At 42.9% G+C, this 16550-nt stretch overlaps 2 protein-coding genes across 5 annotated transcripts in view; both read left to right on the forward strand.

Annotated features, from left to right (window-relative positions):
* LOC132977512 (MICOS complex subunit mic25a-like) overlaps positions 1-16550 on the forward strand; it is a 291593-nt gene that overhangs the window by 107148 nt on the left and 167895 nt on the right. The gene's annotated exons all lie outside the window — the stretch shown is intronic.
* Positions 1530-16550, forward strand: part of LOC132977505 (plexin-A1-like) — a 178636-nt gene continuing 163615 nt past the window's right edge. For all 4 annotated transcript variants that reach the window (XM_061042116.1, XM_061042119.1, XM_061042118.1 and 1 more), the window contains exon 1: positions 1530-1662. The gene's annotated coding sequence lies outside the window, so the exon portion shown is untranslated. The remainder of the gene's footprint in view (positions 1663-16550) is intronic.

Genomic DNA, 16550 nt, shown 5'->3' on the forward strand with positions numbered 1-16550 from the left:
TTATACCGACTGCGTGATTCAAATTGAAATACATCTTTCAAAGTCACTTTCACTGTCTTGAGTTAGCAAGTATCAAGTAAATAAGAATAATTAAAAGTTGTTTAAAGAGCCTTGAGGGCCAAGCTTGTTTCCAAAATCTGTCACCAGTGTCACTCAGTGTAAGTTAGGCAGTGTGAATGTGTCAGCTGATGGGACGAGACAGGCCAGCCTGGGGCCTCCTCATTTAATTAAGGAGCCCGCCCTTACTTTGTGCAACTCACGACAATCCTGTCTCCGACATTCTCTCCCAGCGCCTTTTCTATTTTGAACGCTGTTCACTGTAAATTTAGCTGAGATGTTCCCTGCTCAAGGTGGAACCATTCGGTATCGTATGTTTTGTACCACAGTGAGGCTAAACTGTTGTCAGGGCCTTACTCTCTATCAGTTTGCTAAGTTGTCCAAAATATTTGATTTATTTTTACGTTTGTAAAAAGTTTGATTAAAATAGTGATTTAAAAGAATTTTGACTTACTTGTTTTTTAACCATTTACTGAGTTTGAACAATTTACCATTTGACTGAAGGTGGTAAATGATGAATGGACTTGGACTCGTGTAGCGGTTTTATAGTGCACTTTTACACGACATGTCACATTCACACCACATCAACACATTGAGGCAGAGGCTGCTATGGATAGTGCCAAACTAACCATCAGATTCAGAACTATTCCATTCACAGACATTCACATGACACAGCAGCAGGAACTATTGGGGTATAAGGACACTTCCCAGCTCTAAGCTAACTCTGGTACAAGGCATCAAATGGAAACAAAATGTTTAATATTGTACATGGTCCCTTAATAAAAACAAAATACAAAAAAGACATTTGACTGCATTAGCTGGAGACCGAAACCTTAACCTTCAGGTTGGGTCGGGAGACGACCAATACTTTCACTGAGCCACAGAAGCCCCTATTAGAAAATGAACTTAATACTCAAATGTATTCACCTCACCAGACTCATACTGTGCAGTTAAGAAATGATGGTGACAGATGTGTGTAAAATGAAATTACCACTTTTGGTAATATTTTACAGTCGATGTGAGACTGAAACTGTTTCAGGTGTTTAATGTTTAAAACTAAAATGAAGTAAATATTGCTTTGGTATGCAATTATATAGGCCTAAAAAACAACAAACACAAAAAAACTATTACTTGACTTTGGGTGACATTTCATTACAAATAAGACCATTGCTGTTCAGTAGCCTGAATACATTACACTTATATAAGATTTTACTTAGGAATGTGAATACTTTTTACAACTGTTATTATGACTAAACTAAACATAAAATAAAATACATCTTTTGTAAAAAAGAAAAATGTGGCAATGGTGATTATTCCCAAAGCTCTCACAAGAGTCTTTGTCCCACCATGAGTTGGCACAGGGGCGCCCTCTATGGGCTCGGCGAGGTACTGCAGCAGTAGAGCGCCTCCTCCCTCTCTCTCTCTCTCTCTCCCCCCCCCCTCTCTCCTGGAGCCGGAGTTGCATTCCTCTCCTTCCCTCTCCATTCACACGCAGGGAGCCGCCGAAGAGAGAGCACCGCCGCTCCGTGACCAGAGAGGAATGTCCCTAAGTTTTGGAATTTAAAACCATGGCGAGGATATCGAGCATGAGGATCACCTGAACCTGTAAGTACCGTCAAAACTCCGGCGAGAGGCTTTTTCTTCTCCCTCGGAAGCAGCGGGGTTAATGGTGGAGCCGGCTTAAATATTTTTAGGTTACATTTTTTTTTCTCCCTCCAGTGCTCCGTGTGGTGAGTTTGTCGTTGTGTTTTCCTCCCGCTTCTCCTCATGTTGTCTCCGCTGTCCGTGCATGTTTTTTTCTTTTCCTCCACGAGTTTTGAAGAGCTGGAGGCTCTGACCCAAACCCGGCAATTTAAGAAGCACGAAGACGAGTAGAGAAGCGACATTATCCAGTTTTCATTGAGGTGTGTGCAGCTTGTGTTAGCGGTGTGTTGAACATGCGCCCCGGTGTGACCGCCACCAGTCGGATTAATCCGCAACGAAACTGAAAAACTATGGATATTAAATGGCACCGAATCAGGCTTTAACTTTGTAAACTGGGGCAGGTCTTAAAAATGGTTTCACGTTAAACACCTGGAACTTCAAATTAGTGAAAAGGTAAGGTGTGTGTTCGCAAGTAGCCCTAACGTCAGATTTGGTGCAGTGTGAGGTGAGTTTGTGAACGTCGGATAGACTCAAAACATGTACTTTTCAGATGTGGAAAGGCTTTTGTTAGCTTATTATAAAGTCAAATAAACCTCCTGTATGAGCTCCCTGTGCTGTGGGTGTGTGTTACTGTTGCATTGCCTCAGAGCAGGAATGCCACCACAACCACCAGGATACATAATCACAGGTATTCACCGAGCGCACACTCACTGTCGCCTGGATAAATAGTCCTTGAAAGCTGCCTATAGCTTTTACATGAAACATTTGCTTTCGTGCTTGTTTTGCTGCTTGTTCATTTTGATTTGAATGTATCCTGCCCTCCTGCCCTGGCTTTTCTGTTGTAGCCTAAATGGACCTGAGGGAGGAGTTGTGCTGGATTTCTCTTGGGGAGGCGGACGTGGTTGTTTGCTTGTTTAAAAAAAAAAAAAATCGATTCACCTATTAGCTTTGAAATAATTAGAAATTGTGTTGGTGTGTTGTGAAAAAAGCGTTAATCTGCTAACGAATGGGAGGCAATTTGTGGGCTTTGTTATTCGACAGCAATTGAATTCCCCCTTTGAGCAGGGCTGGAGTGGTGAGAGCTGTCTGTGGGTGTGTGGAGTGCCTATCTTGTCAGCTATTGGAAATGCTCTCATTGCTCTATCGGATTCTCCTCAACTGTATTTTCAAATCAAATCCTAGTCAACCAAAATTAGACTACCCACCCACACCCGGCACATTATACATGAATTCATTTGGAGCCCAATTCAAATTTATGAATCATATTAGAGGAGCAAGAGACTAGACATGAACCCATGTTCATTTTGGGAGAGAAAGGAGGGGCAGTGGGGGCAATCTGCAAAGAGGTTACTGCAATACTCCGCTACTATTTAAACAGACATTAACTGCGCATTTCAATAATACAGTGAAATTTAATCTGGTGATACTGGTGTGTCTTATCTCCTCTGGCAACCCCTAGAAGACACTGGCGTTTGTATGACTAACATCATAACTCTTCATAAAATGTGATGTGACCCAGTTTTGCCTCAGTTCGGTCAAGCAGCAGCTCCTTTTAATGACAGTTCAATGTGTGGACGAGCATTCACATGTAAATGATGCAGGATTTAAACCGTGACATGAGTGCTTGTTTAAGAGGTGGTGGCCAGTCACAGCTCTAAATCATTCAGCCACAGACTGAGTGACACCTCGCCCAACAACAGTGCAAGAGTGTACCTAACTTGTTCAGTCAAAACAAGCATGCTCTACATGAGTGTGTGACTGACAGCAAGGAGGGGCAGTCGTGTAATAAATTTAGAGATGACCCAACCCATTTATTTATTTAGAGTAAAGTCTAGTCTAAAGAATAAGAATATAGAAATTTTCTAGGGACAAAGATGGATAATAGATACAAACAACCACTTCTTACCTGACCCCATTCGCAATGAATTAAGGGAATATCTGCAGGAAACAATCACACTTAGATGAATATCCCTTCAAGAATTTCAAAAAAGTTCCCACCTTTATACAGCTGAACTCTTCAGAAAATCTTTTCTGGTAACCTTGCATGGCAATTCACATGAAAGCTGGCAACCCAGCCAGAAAATTACACACAATTTGCCTCAATCTTCCCTAATTATGATACAGATCTGCCCCACAATAGCTCAGCAGTGTCATGAATTTTTCAAAGTCTGCCCTGTCCGGTCTGGCTGCTGCCGTGAAGGGTAAAATCTGTGATGTCCAAACTTTGGAATTCGAGCTGACATGTGCACTTTGCACCCCCTCTGCTCCTGCCTTTGTGTGGCGCACCCCCCTGTCGCATTCCTCTGGACTTTTCATTGAGCACCATATTTAAAGTCTAATTAGATTGTAGATGGATGACAAAGCAGGAGGGCTGGTGCTGAAGTGAGGACTGAATCCCAAGTTGGCACTTTTAAGACAAGCCCTAAGTATTTTAATTTACTGCATGTGTTGATAGATTTTAAAAGAGGAATTAAAATAGAGGATTTAAATTGAATTCCATCATGCAGATCTCTTGGGACTCTCTCAGCTGGAGTTAAAAACAACTTCATTGGGTCACTGAAATTGTTTTTATATGTGAAAGGATTTTCAGTGCATAGCTGTATCCTTTAGGGTGTACTGTACTGTGATTCATTGCTTTCATGCAGTGAGTCGATATATGGGCTGCGTTCACACTCACAGTGAGCAGTGTGTCTCTGCATTTCCAGACTGAAAACATTTTTTTTACTCCTTTTCCAGTTTCCCTTACTGGTGGATATTTTAAACCAGTGTGACAACCTCAGCCTTTTCTCTTCTATCTGCCTACCACTCCACTCCAGATTTATCCTGCCACTCAGGCTTTCTCTCCCAGTTTTCCTCCTTCTGTTTCGTTGGCTCTTCCTGTTGGGAACCAATCGTTGTCTACGTCTGCCTCCATTCTTCAACACCAGATCTCCCTCCACCCTTTTCCAGTTTTCTGTTCCTCCCAATGATTCTCCCCCTTCCTCTCTCCTACCACCTTTTCTCTCTGTCTCCCTGCATGCCGCTTGTCTTCTTTCTTCCCACTCCATCTTTTGTCCTTTACTCCGCAGACATTCCACACTCCTTCTCCCGTTTCTGTTTTTCAATCAGTTCTCCTGTACATTTCTGGTGGGATATGACCAGTATCGATAACACGAAGAAGCATGCTTTACAACAATCGATAGAGGACCCCCCCTCAAACGGATACAAGGGTTATGTCAGAGAGTGTCCCAGGCTGAACTCTTGTGTGATTGAGGGCTTTCTTCTTGGCACAGCAGCGCTGTAATGCAATATCTGCTTTCATATCACAGGCGGTAGAGATAGTGTGTTTTTATTACATAAGTTTTCATTTGTGTCAGTCTTGCTAAAGAGGTTAACAGAGTTGCTGTTGCTCAGCTCAGATTGAGTTTTCTTCACTCTACACTTGTCTGTCCTTTGCTTTTCTTCTGTTTGTTTCCTTTATTTTTTATTTTTTTATATCCATTCTTACCTCTCTACATTGTCATTCTTCTATCTCTTTCTTAACCTTGTCCAATCCTCTCTCTTTATCCCCTATTCAAGTGTTTTACTTGGTCTCTGAGGTGAGTGCTGCGCCCTGAGGCAGGAGGCACACAGCAGCAGCAGCAATGTTAAAACGCACTAAAGAGGGACCAGCAGCAGGGCTGAACCCAAAGGCCCTGTCACATACACACATCCTCAGACAAACACACACTCACACACACACATACACAGTTCTCCTGGTGCTAACACCTCTCCAGCAGACAAGCCTTAATATGAAATAAACTCACTCGCCAATACCTGGCGGGCCTGTCTTGACTGACTGCTCAAATAGGAATGACCTCCATTTGGCCCAAATAAGAAGCTGGGATTGAGAGTCAGTGGGCGGTGTTGAACTGCAAAGTGCTGGTGCATTACGAATCATATCAAGGGGTGAGTTTGCAGGTGAGCCGGCAGCAGAAACCTTCATCAGTGCCAATCAGAAGGGAATTTGAAGGTAGACTGAGCTATCTGCAAGCTTCATCACATTTTTAAGGAGGGTGCACTGTGGGTTGGCAATTTTTATTTTAGTCTCCAGAAAGCGCCTGAATTAGAGAGGGTGCATGGTGTGAGTGCCAACAAAGAGAATTTGAAATGCAGACTTGGTCTGTGTTGTTTGACACATTGACCTTTTAAAAAAAGATTCCTTGTTGCATCCCTCACTTCAGTTGTTGCCAAATAAATACGACCAACAGAAAATTCCTCTGCCAGAAAATGGCTTTTTTTTCTTTGAGGGAAGCAGCCTTAGTTTCTCTGTTTCTGTCGTGCTCATCCAAGTGAACTGTCTGTTATGTATAATTAATTTTCTCCTCTCTCTCGGTTTATTTTTATCGCCCACTTTTAAGCATTCCTTCAAAGGACCCCTCCCCCGTGTCCGTCCTCCGCAGTGCCTGCTGAAAGTGACAGCTGCTTGGGTACGGGGGATGCTTTTTGAAGCAGGCACTAAAAAGGCCACTCACTCAAGACGACTTGGAATAGAAAAATCTCTCTGGTTCTGACAGTATCAAAAACATGCCTGCTTATCTGGCTGCAAATTGAAAATAAGTGCCGTCTCCGCTGTAGCTTGTGCTGCCTGTTGGGGAGCAGGATTGACATGGTCCCCTTTTGTTCAAAGGGCTGTTGATTAGTTTACTTGAAATGTAAAGCAGAGTGATGAGATTGACTGAAGCAGGGCACAAAGCATGTCTCTTGTTCCCCTTTTAGCAAACACTTGGTTTTCTTGACAGGAACACTGAATTGGATTTTTTTTCTTGAAAAATCTTATTGACATTCCCATAATTTGTGGAATTGGCTCTCCTCCAAACCCCCCAAAAACCCCACACTGTGATTGGTTATGATTGACCCTTAGATCCTGGCACGTCACCACTTAGGTTGAGTTACAGTCATACTGAAGGTTCTGCCTGAAGGTCCAAACATGCTGAATTGACCCTGGTTCCACTTCTGACCCACTGGCCTTGTATAGAAATCCCACCACACCCACAGCCAGTGGGCACATCCCCGGCGTATGAGGTTTCCCCCCTGGCATGCTAATGCTCTCGTCAGCATTCTGTCCATCTCCCCGCAGACACTGACTCAGACAGGCAGCACGGGCCTTGATTTGCTTGGGCATAAAGAAACGGCTTCTCTTGTTGCATTTCCTGGGGAGAAGATCTGTTGCCTGCTATTGATCAGGAGGTTGCCTCTCTTCCTGTAACTTTAGACAAAAGCTACACCTGTCATCTTTACTGGTCTCTAAATTTAGAGCAAAGATTTACTTAAATAATAAAACAATCTGGGAATTTATCACAGTTATTGGGGGGAAATTGTCAGTTTACTGTAAATAACTGTCATCTCTTTTTCTACTCGCATAGACTATTTGTCTTGCAAAAACAGCAGCATATTTGTGGATTCTCTCCGTTCAACGTTTACTGTATTGTATTGGTCTTTAGAGATGTGTTGTGAGTTACAGAAAACATTGTTCGGTATATGAAAACTGTGTGTTTGGTTATGCAAATTTGGTAATAATCACTTCAATCTTTGAACAAATGTGTTCATAATCAGTCAAAAAGACCAAAAAAACAATTGGCCTTAACTATGATATGCAATAAGGGTGCTGTACAGAGGTTATAAGGTGTATGATTGATTGCTGCATTTCATTATTATTATTGAATAAATGATTAAATCAAAGCTATAAATATTTAGATACTAAAGAAACATCACGCATTCTTTTAGTCTTTTCCTTTTTTTTACTTTCCCCTTGAGCAAAGAATACCAGTTTCATGGCTTCAGTATTAAAAAAAAGCAGATCCTTGAGCGGATGTATTCGACCCCTCCTGTCAGTATCATCGGCAGAAAGTGTGTGTTGCTGATGCTGAGATAGTCTCAGCGTAGATGAGGGAGCCTACTGGTTGTTTACCGTGCTCACCCGAGTCTGTCTGCTTCTTCAGGCATGTTTGGCTTGTTAATGAGAACCACTGTGTGAGAGAGAGAGGAGGCAGCGCACTGTGGGTGTGTGCCTCTGCATGTATTTGCATTGAGATAAGCAGTGCATCTTCAGTGCATTTGTTGCTGTGTATACAGGATACTGTTTGAATGTGGCCGTATTTGTGAGAGCTTGGGCATCCCTCTTGCTTAATATAAGGTAACTCTCCACTATGAAGGAGAAAGGAGTTTACACATGCACATAGCCATTTATTGTTGTGATTAATGTTAATGGTGCAGCAACTCATAATTGCTCACTTGCTTTTTCTGCATTCTCAGTCTCTGTAGCTCCTACTTCTTCATTCTGTCTTCCATCTTAGCCCCCCTTTGCGCACAAACACACACACATACACTCCCTCCTGGTTTCTGTTGTATTTACCTAAGGGAATCTTTAATAATTCAGGTGGTCTGTTCTCCCCAGCCCTGTAAATAAGACTAATAGAAGGAGGGTCTTTGAAGAGAACCACTTGCCCAGGGAAAGCATGGCTGTGGGCTTGCCTATAAATCAGCTAGCTACCTGTCTGGCTCTTTAACTGTGGCTGTGTTTAACTGTGGACTAACCAGCAACAATCTTCATGTTAGCGGAAGGAAGAGGGACCTACCCAGGCGGGTCAGCAGTGTAGAGGTGTCCATGCGGTAATGAGCTTTGAGAAAGTGTGTGCAAATGCTTATAGGACACAGGTAAGATCGCTTTCTCTCTCTTTCCCATTAGTTGTAATCTGGCTTGTGTTTGTGTGTGTGCACACAGCTCATAAACCACACACACTGATGTCAGCACCTGTAAGTGTGTTTACCAGATGGAGATAAGTGCTCATTTATTCATTTTGTTTACCACTCATTTTTTCCCTTGAGTGCCTGGCACTCTTTAGATGTGGGCTGGTGCTTCTGGCTGGGTTGGTGTGTATTTGTTTGGTGGGGGCTAATATGGGCAGATACTTCAGGGAAAATACATCAATAAAGGGACATTTTATTTTAGCTTTTCAGCGTAACAGAATAGGCAGTTAGCCTTTTTAAATCCACTTCAGCTGCAAAAAGAAGGGTAGATTTTGAGCAGCTTTGGTCTTAAATCACTTTGGAGCACTTCCCAGCCTCTCACCTCCCAATGTTTAACTGTTGGTAGCCACTTTTCCTAAGCAGGGACCTAGTGGGACCTGTGAAGTTTAGACCCCGGTTCAAAACTTTTCCCAGCTCTGACTGAAAGAAGTGAAAGTCTGCAGAAATAGATGGATACTTTATTTGTGATCATGTCCTTGTCACTGAAATTGTTTGGACTCTAGGTATCCATTGCCCGATGCTTACAGTGTAACCAAATTTATGTTGTCAAACAACAAATGTGGCCTTAAACCACCTGAAAGTAGTGTTAGGAGCATAGAATATCCTACACTTCTTCCCTCTTACACCTCCTTTTCTGTCCGCGGCCTCTTTGTCAGCTCCCTCTTTTGTGCTCCTCTCAAAGGGTTAAAGAGGGAGAAGTGATGAGTAGCCCGCCGAGTCTGGTCTCCATTGTGTGTTGGCATTGTGCCACTGCATAGCATGTCGACCGTAGACACATGTACAAGGGACTTTTCTCTATTCACAGGCACTACAGTTACACAGTAATACTACCCTCACCTCCTGCAAATCAATGCAAATTCCAACCAAAGGTCTGTAGCATTAGCAGGGAAATGATACCACTGGTATAGCAAAGGCAGTTCAATGCAAAGGGACTCAAATAAGATTGAAAGCTTTCTTTTGCATGTCATTGCTTCTTCGTTGGCCTTAAACCTCCTTGTCATGGCTCAATAGCTTGGAGAACCTTCCTCTAACATGCAGCATGTTATGTAGACGTTTTTGGACGATCCAGGTTGTTTTTTCCTATTCTCCTTCAGTTGAAACATGTGTACACGGACCATAAAAGCCTTGTTTCCCTCTCTTCCCTCCCTTTCATAGCTTGTTAAGAGGAAAACCACTTGACGGCATGTTGTGCAGAACATCCGTGGCTGCTCAGCCTAATTATTTTAGCAGACCTGGGTTACCTCAACCCAGCAATGGCCTTATTCCCGGGGGTGCTTTTTAAGTTGGCTCTCCCTCCTCGACCCCCTGTGGAGGAGACGCAAGCAGAGCAGGGGGACTCCAGGAATAAGCACTTCAGACCAGACAAAGGTGGGTGAGGGGGTGGGGTGTCGATTGTAACCAGAAATAGAAGAAGAACAGGGGGAGGAGGTAGCAGCCTCCAAACTGGGATAAGAGGTAGTCTAGGAGAAGGTCAGAGGTTAGACTGATCCCTACTTTAAAGGTGGAGTGGGGGCATGGAAGTTTTATTGCCAGGGCCGTCTTGTTGCTTTTTGCCCAGCTTGGGGTGAAACCTTTGAGCCGCTACTGCTATTATGGGGGAGGTGCGTTTAGGTGGGCGTGGGTGCGAGCTTCACATTGCTGTCCCATGATGGCTCCAGTTGTGCTAGGTGACCTCTGACCCTGGCCTCCTCTCCTTGAACTAGGAGCTGTCACATAGGTCAGTAATGTGCCACCTCACTCATAAGGGGTGGTAGGTTTGAGAGAGTGTCTTATGTTGTTGCTCTCAGATTATCTATTACTGTTTTATGAGTTTGTTTGTTCTCTCGGCTTGCAGATCTTCCTGAGCGGACAATTAGGCAGAGCATGTGATGAAGCAGCAAGCTAAAATAAGGGAATGCATCACTGATACCATTCAGCTCCTGACGGGACACTGCATACCAAATCAAATGGGGTGTATAACTTGTGACTGGTGTGATGTGCTGATGCATGGCAGCTGGGAGGAGTTGCTTCCTTTCTCTCCAAGTCTTTCTCTTGGGGCTGCCCATCCCCCTCCCCTCCACTCTCCTCCCACTCTCCATCACCAAAATCCATGATTTCCTAGGTTCCTGCTGCATGTGTAGGAATGTGGCTGTTCTGGTTTATCAGCTTGGATCTCCATTTCTACCGAAGTGTGACCTAATTTAGCTCTTGAGATCAGCATTAAATGTCCTCTGGTGCTCCAGGAGGCTCTCACTAACTGGATAGTGTAAGTCCGACTGGCTTTTAAGGCACCACTTACTGTTGTGTATCTGAAAAGCTGAAACATTAATTTTAAACCAGACAAAAAGGACAGGAAACAATTTCCACCAAAAAAGTCATCATCAAGCCTAAACCTTTTGCAGAAGACTCATTGTGGAGCCATTGCCACATGTGCTACTCGAAAAACACGGCACAAGCTGTTTTAAGCTCATTCAAGAGGCACACCTCATCCTGCCCTCAGCAATCAGTGCAGCAGTCAAACTTGGCCGCAGCACAGACATATTTTCAAAAGTAGCCCGTCTCCCAGTCTTCTTGTAGTTGCATAAACATAAAAGCCTCGAGCGTTTACATTTGTGAAAGGGTGGGATAGAAGAACTCTGAACAAAATGATGCCAGTGTGCACCTTGGCCAGAAAACGGTGGAGGGGAAAAAAGAAGAAGAAGAAGAAGAATACAGCAGAGGAGTGAGGGAGGGATCTTGGCAGCACTAGCTGAACTCAGAACAGCAACAAGGCAGCTTGCACCAAAGAATAATAAATAATATGTTGTATGGAGAAGCTCTGCATGGAGAAAAAGAGTGTGTGGGGAAAGAAGGATGACAAAGAGCTGTGTCAAACTTTAATTAAGAACTGAACACAGCATTGGAACAGCTGCTCTTGCTTGCGCCACCCCGGCTTTACGGCTTTTTTATTTGGAAGCCAAACAGATGTTGCAAGGGGGTGGCGATTTTAGTTTGGTTTCAGGGAAGAGGAGGAAATTAAAATCACCCATTCTTTAGTCTGGTGATTTCGGGGAAATACTGCTAAGCCCACTGATCACAGTAATGATGGTTGTGACCCTACTTGTGTGGTAGCTTGCCCACGTTACAGTGAGTTAGATTCCTTTTAGGGAAGTCTTTAAAGGCTTTCACTATTACAGAAAACTCCGGAAAATCTCCTGAAATTTGAAGGGAGGAGCTGCATGTGGGAACGCAAACAATCAAATATTTCTTTCGGACTTCACCTGGAGTTTTTCCTGCCAGCCCCTAATATTTTTTTGTGAACAGCCAGGTCAGGAGAATATCCGAAGCAGTCCTCCTGAAATTACCTAAATATTTTCAGGAGTGCATATGTGAAATTGAATTGCTCTTGTGCAAAGTTCTGACCTCCTGCATAGTTCAGGACAACACATATTATTGTATTGCATACATTTAACCATAGCTGTCTTATTCACTCACTGCAAGCTGCTCAGGGGAAAATTATTAAACAAACACTTTTTTCTTCAGACACTGGACTATAAATCATAATTTATTAAATTATGGATGGATGTTTTTTGTTTGCAAATTATTAATTGTTTAATCAAACAGAGAATAATGATAAATAACCATCTACTCTCAGATTTTTGACCAACAAATAACCATTCATTTTTATGAAGAAAGACTGAGGATAGTGTCACTTTGTTGTTTTCAGAGACAACAATTAATTGTTAAATTCTGTATGAGTTAGGGGAAACTGTACAGCTCTCGCTAGTAACTTTTCAAAGCAATTTTGAGCTTTGTGCCTTCTCTTTCCTTGTTGTGCCAGCTGGGCTTCGGAGTATATGAGAATTTGAGCTTCAGTCTTTCTCTTCTAATCAAAAAAAATTCTGTCCAAAACAGAAAGAGATTGTTCAGCTTTTTAACCTCCTTTATCAGTGTGTCTCTCTCCCTCTTTCTCATTCTGTCACTCTCCTATGGAGGACGTGATGAAAATGGCTGTTTAATCATGCAGAGAGGTCAACCAATCAAAGAGCCTGGGCTGAGTGATTTAAGGGCCTATTCAGAGCACAGCTGGAGGAACATGCAGAGGGAGAGTGACAGAGAGAGAGAGAGATGGGTTGTGGTTTGATTGCTGCATGATGCAGTTCAACACTCATCCACTTACCACTGGTCTGGTCTCACCAATAATTGTCTCTGATAGATTGATGTATAGCGAGAGAGATGAATAGACAGAGCAGGTAGAGGGGCGGGGAGTCAGAGAGACTCGCATATTAGCAAACCGACCCTCAGGTGATGAGATATAAACACACACTCCAAACTCTCACGACCTCATCAACAGGAGTTCAGTACCACATCTTTTTCACATTAACTTTGTAAGGCGGCTTCCACTGTAACTGCAGAGCTCAATACTAACCACTTTCTCACTCTCGTTCACACAAACACACGTGTTGTCTGCAGACTGGGGAGTTCTCACCTGAATGTAAATGGAAGAGGTTGGCAGATGGCCGGGAGGAGGGTAGGAAGTAAAGATAGATGAAGATGCTGTTTGTCTCTTTAACCTAGTGTCTCCTGTCTTATGCTGCTTTCACACAAACATCTGCCAAACCTTTGCTGCAGCTTCGAGCACACACAAAAAAATCAGATCTTACCTAATTCTATGTGCTTTTAGGATAATCACGTTTTAATGTCATCAAAAAACATTGTTCTACACTGGATATTCAAGTGGGCAAGGGTTTTTTTATGTACTGGCTGTATGAAAAGTTAATGCAGTAGCTCCTGGCCTGCTAGAGTCATGAAATGGATGCAAGTTATGAAGTTGCCTATGTCCACCATAATAAGGTTGTAGAAATAGGTGTAGTTACTTGTACATGTATTTGCAGTAGTTACTTCCATTCACCTTTTGATACCAAAGATGGCTGTTTGTGTTCCAACCAACAGACCCTGATATTAGCTACTTGACAAAAGTAGAAGAGATATTATGCCCTCTCCCTTTCTCTTCATAATTGTGTCTGATATTAAACTATTTTTTGCTGTGGCTAGAGGATGACTAGTCTAATCTAGCAGAGGGGATGGCCAGTGTGTTTAACATTAGACACATGCTTACATAAAAGCTAACGCAGAATGACACGTGGCTTCCCTTATTCTCTAGTTCTTGGCTTCTAGGTTTTTAGGTCTAGGTAATATAATCCTTTGCTTGCCTGCCCTGGAAATGGCATGTCTTTCTTACACTAGCTTCACAACAAAGATGGAAAAGAATTTCAGTGGATCTTGACAGGGGCATTACCTGATCAACTTTATTGAGTCAACGGTATTGACTTTAGCTCCTGTTCACTCGTCACCCTGACATGGCAATTTTCCACAAGGTTTCTGGGGGAAGCTAAATGTTTGAAAGGGATGTCTGTCACTCCTGCCCTGTATTTTCTGCTTGACTGTCTCTCCTCAGTGCTCTACTTCTGCAGCTATTCCTTAACTTCTCTGTTTCCATTTCCCCATTAAACAGAGAATTGTTCTGCTGGTCAGTTGCCTCACACCAGTTTAACACTGTGACCAATTATACAGAGTCAATATTTAGCCGTTTCAAGCTCATTTAAATTAACAACCTGCGAAGTACTTTTATGCTTTGGATGCATTTTGTATTCCCTAATTCATGAAGCTGGCTTTCCCTGCTGAGGGAATTTAAGAGCAATTTATTTTTTAACACTGCAGCACCAAAAAAGAACTGGAGTAGCAGACAGTGTGGGAGGTATCAAGTTGGAATGCTCTGGACAAACTACAAGACCATTTCTAAGTCAGCTCAAGCTACGTGCATTCATATTCAGTGAAATTATTTAAATCAGCCTTTATCTGAAAAAATCAACAACACACCAAGCTTTCAATCTCAATCTTTCTTATGCTCATATAAACTGAGGGAAATTAGACAGCTGATATTTGTGGTTTGTGTGTGTGTATACAGTACATAGAGAGAGAGAGAGAGAGAGAGGAGCTTGACCCAGTGAACATTTAACATTTGTAAATAAATCACTGAATCTGTCATAAAAAAATATTCTTGATTTTTACTGTTGACTGATTATTTCAGTACTTTATCACAGTATTGCTCCCTTTCCATCATCCCCTGTGTTGAATCCTCTAACAAGTATCAGTGTCTGTATGAAAGCTGAAGTTTTTGACTGTAGAGAATTTGTTACTTTGTGCAGACTGTAGCTCTGCCAGTGTGTCTAGTCCCGCCAATGAGTTTGTATTGTAGAGTGCCACTCCAGCAGATAGCTGGCCTCTTGCTCTCTCTCTTACTCTCTCTTTCTCTCCCTCCCTCCCCACTGCTCTGACCTTGCGTCGGCGTGTGCTGATGAGCGCTGAGTGGATACACTCATGAGTGGTGTGTGCGCGCGTGTGAGCGCCGGAGAAGCCGTGGGAGCTCCATTTGTTGTGTAAATGCGAGCCGCTAATTGACTGCCGGGCACGCAGCCTCTCCTTCACCGGCTGAACCCTGCCCTCCGCCGGGTCCCGGGGATCCTGCCAGGGGAATGTTTGCCCCCCTCACACACACAAACACACACATCCACGCGCTCGCAGCCTTCCCTCCCTCTCTCTGAGGAGCAGGCCTGGCACAGGGCCAAAGTGAGGATGGGCAAAGTGCGGGCTGCTCTGTTCTCACTGTGCCTGTCTGTGCTCTGTGTTGAGCTCTTATCATAAAAAGCTCTTCTCCATTACTCATAATAACACGGTGTGCCTTTATGCAATGTCTTATTCTTAAAAAGTTATCTTTTTCTAACATTTTTTTGATGAATTGACCTTTTTTGAAACCTTGATCCCAAATCCCCAGTTTTGCACATGTTGCACACATTAAAACTGCCAAATGTAGCTACACTTATGTTCTACACTTATGTTCAGATCATTTCAGACCCGGGCACTAGGCACAGGGGTCGTATCACTTTTAGCCTCAGTAGTAAGCCCATACGAGACAGTTAGCCCAGCTGTTGGCTGGCTAGAGGCCCAGATCTCACACTCAGAAACCCAGTGGTTTTAATGTGAGGCCGGATGAATTAACAGGCTCTGCTGCAGATAATGCCCCTTTGACATCTTGACTGAGTGTTTGCATCCCTCTCCACTGTCACATACAAGTGTCTATATTATGCTGTCAGGGGTAAGTTGAAGTTCTTAAGAATGACATGTGGATATTCATTACAAAAATTATAGTGATACGTAAAACAGTGCTGGGTAATATTACACTGTATTATCACAATATTATAAATAAATCACAGATACATTCTTGGCTCATTCAAGTTGTTTTCATCATGAAAAGAATCATGATATGGAGAAATATCTTACCATAATCAGGTTTTTTTTCCTTGCTCAAAATGAGGTGGTGGTGTTACCTTTTCTACCTTGAACATGAACGTATATACTGTGCATACTGGCTAAACACTCGAAGCGTTCACACGGCTCAGTAATAGCACACTTGTAGTTCACACGGCAAGTAACTGTGATCAGTTTATTTTGGGTGCTGTTATCAAGGAATTGAGGAAATGCAATCATAATCACAATAGATATGTGGGAAAAAATGTACGCACGCACCTGCATCAGACCTCCTGTGCACAAGTTTTCCCAGGCCAGTCTATTGTTCTGCAGAGGTAAACATCAGGGCACAGAGAGAGAGAGGAACGGACAAACAATAAACTGACACACTCTCCCGTTACTCTCTGTTTAGACTGCAAACACAAAAGAGCAAGTGTGTATGTGTGTTTGTGTGTATAGCCGGCACCACAGTAAACTGTAGATCCTGAGAATGAGAAAGAAGGTCGAGTTCCAGCTCTGGACCTTATGCATTAGAATATCAGCGTGCCGATTTCACACCATTTACCTTCCCAGAGCAAACATCCTGTCATTTTTCTATTCTTGTCTTTTCAAAAATGAAAAAACAATGCAGGGGTTGGATAGCCACACTCAAGCTCTTTGTAGTTTTTGACTCGATATCTTTACACGGCACTTGATTTTCAAAAGTGGTCAACACTTAAATGTGAAGGAAATTTGTTTTAGGTGTTGGATGGCAGCAAATGAGACACAAAGAGACAGAAGCAAAGGATTTACCATCAAGCTCGCCACTTATGCTC

Source organism: Labrus mixtus, chromosome 7 (genome assembly GCF_963584025.1).
Source record: "Labrus mixtus chromosome 7, fLabMix1.1, whole genome shotgun sequence".
NCBI lineage: Eukaryota > Metazoa > Chordata > Actinopteri > Labriformes > Labridae > Labrus > Labrus mixtus.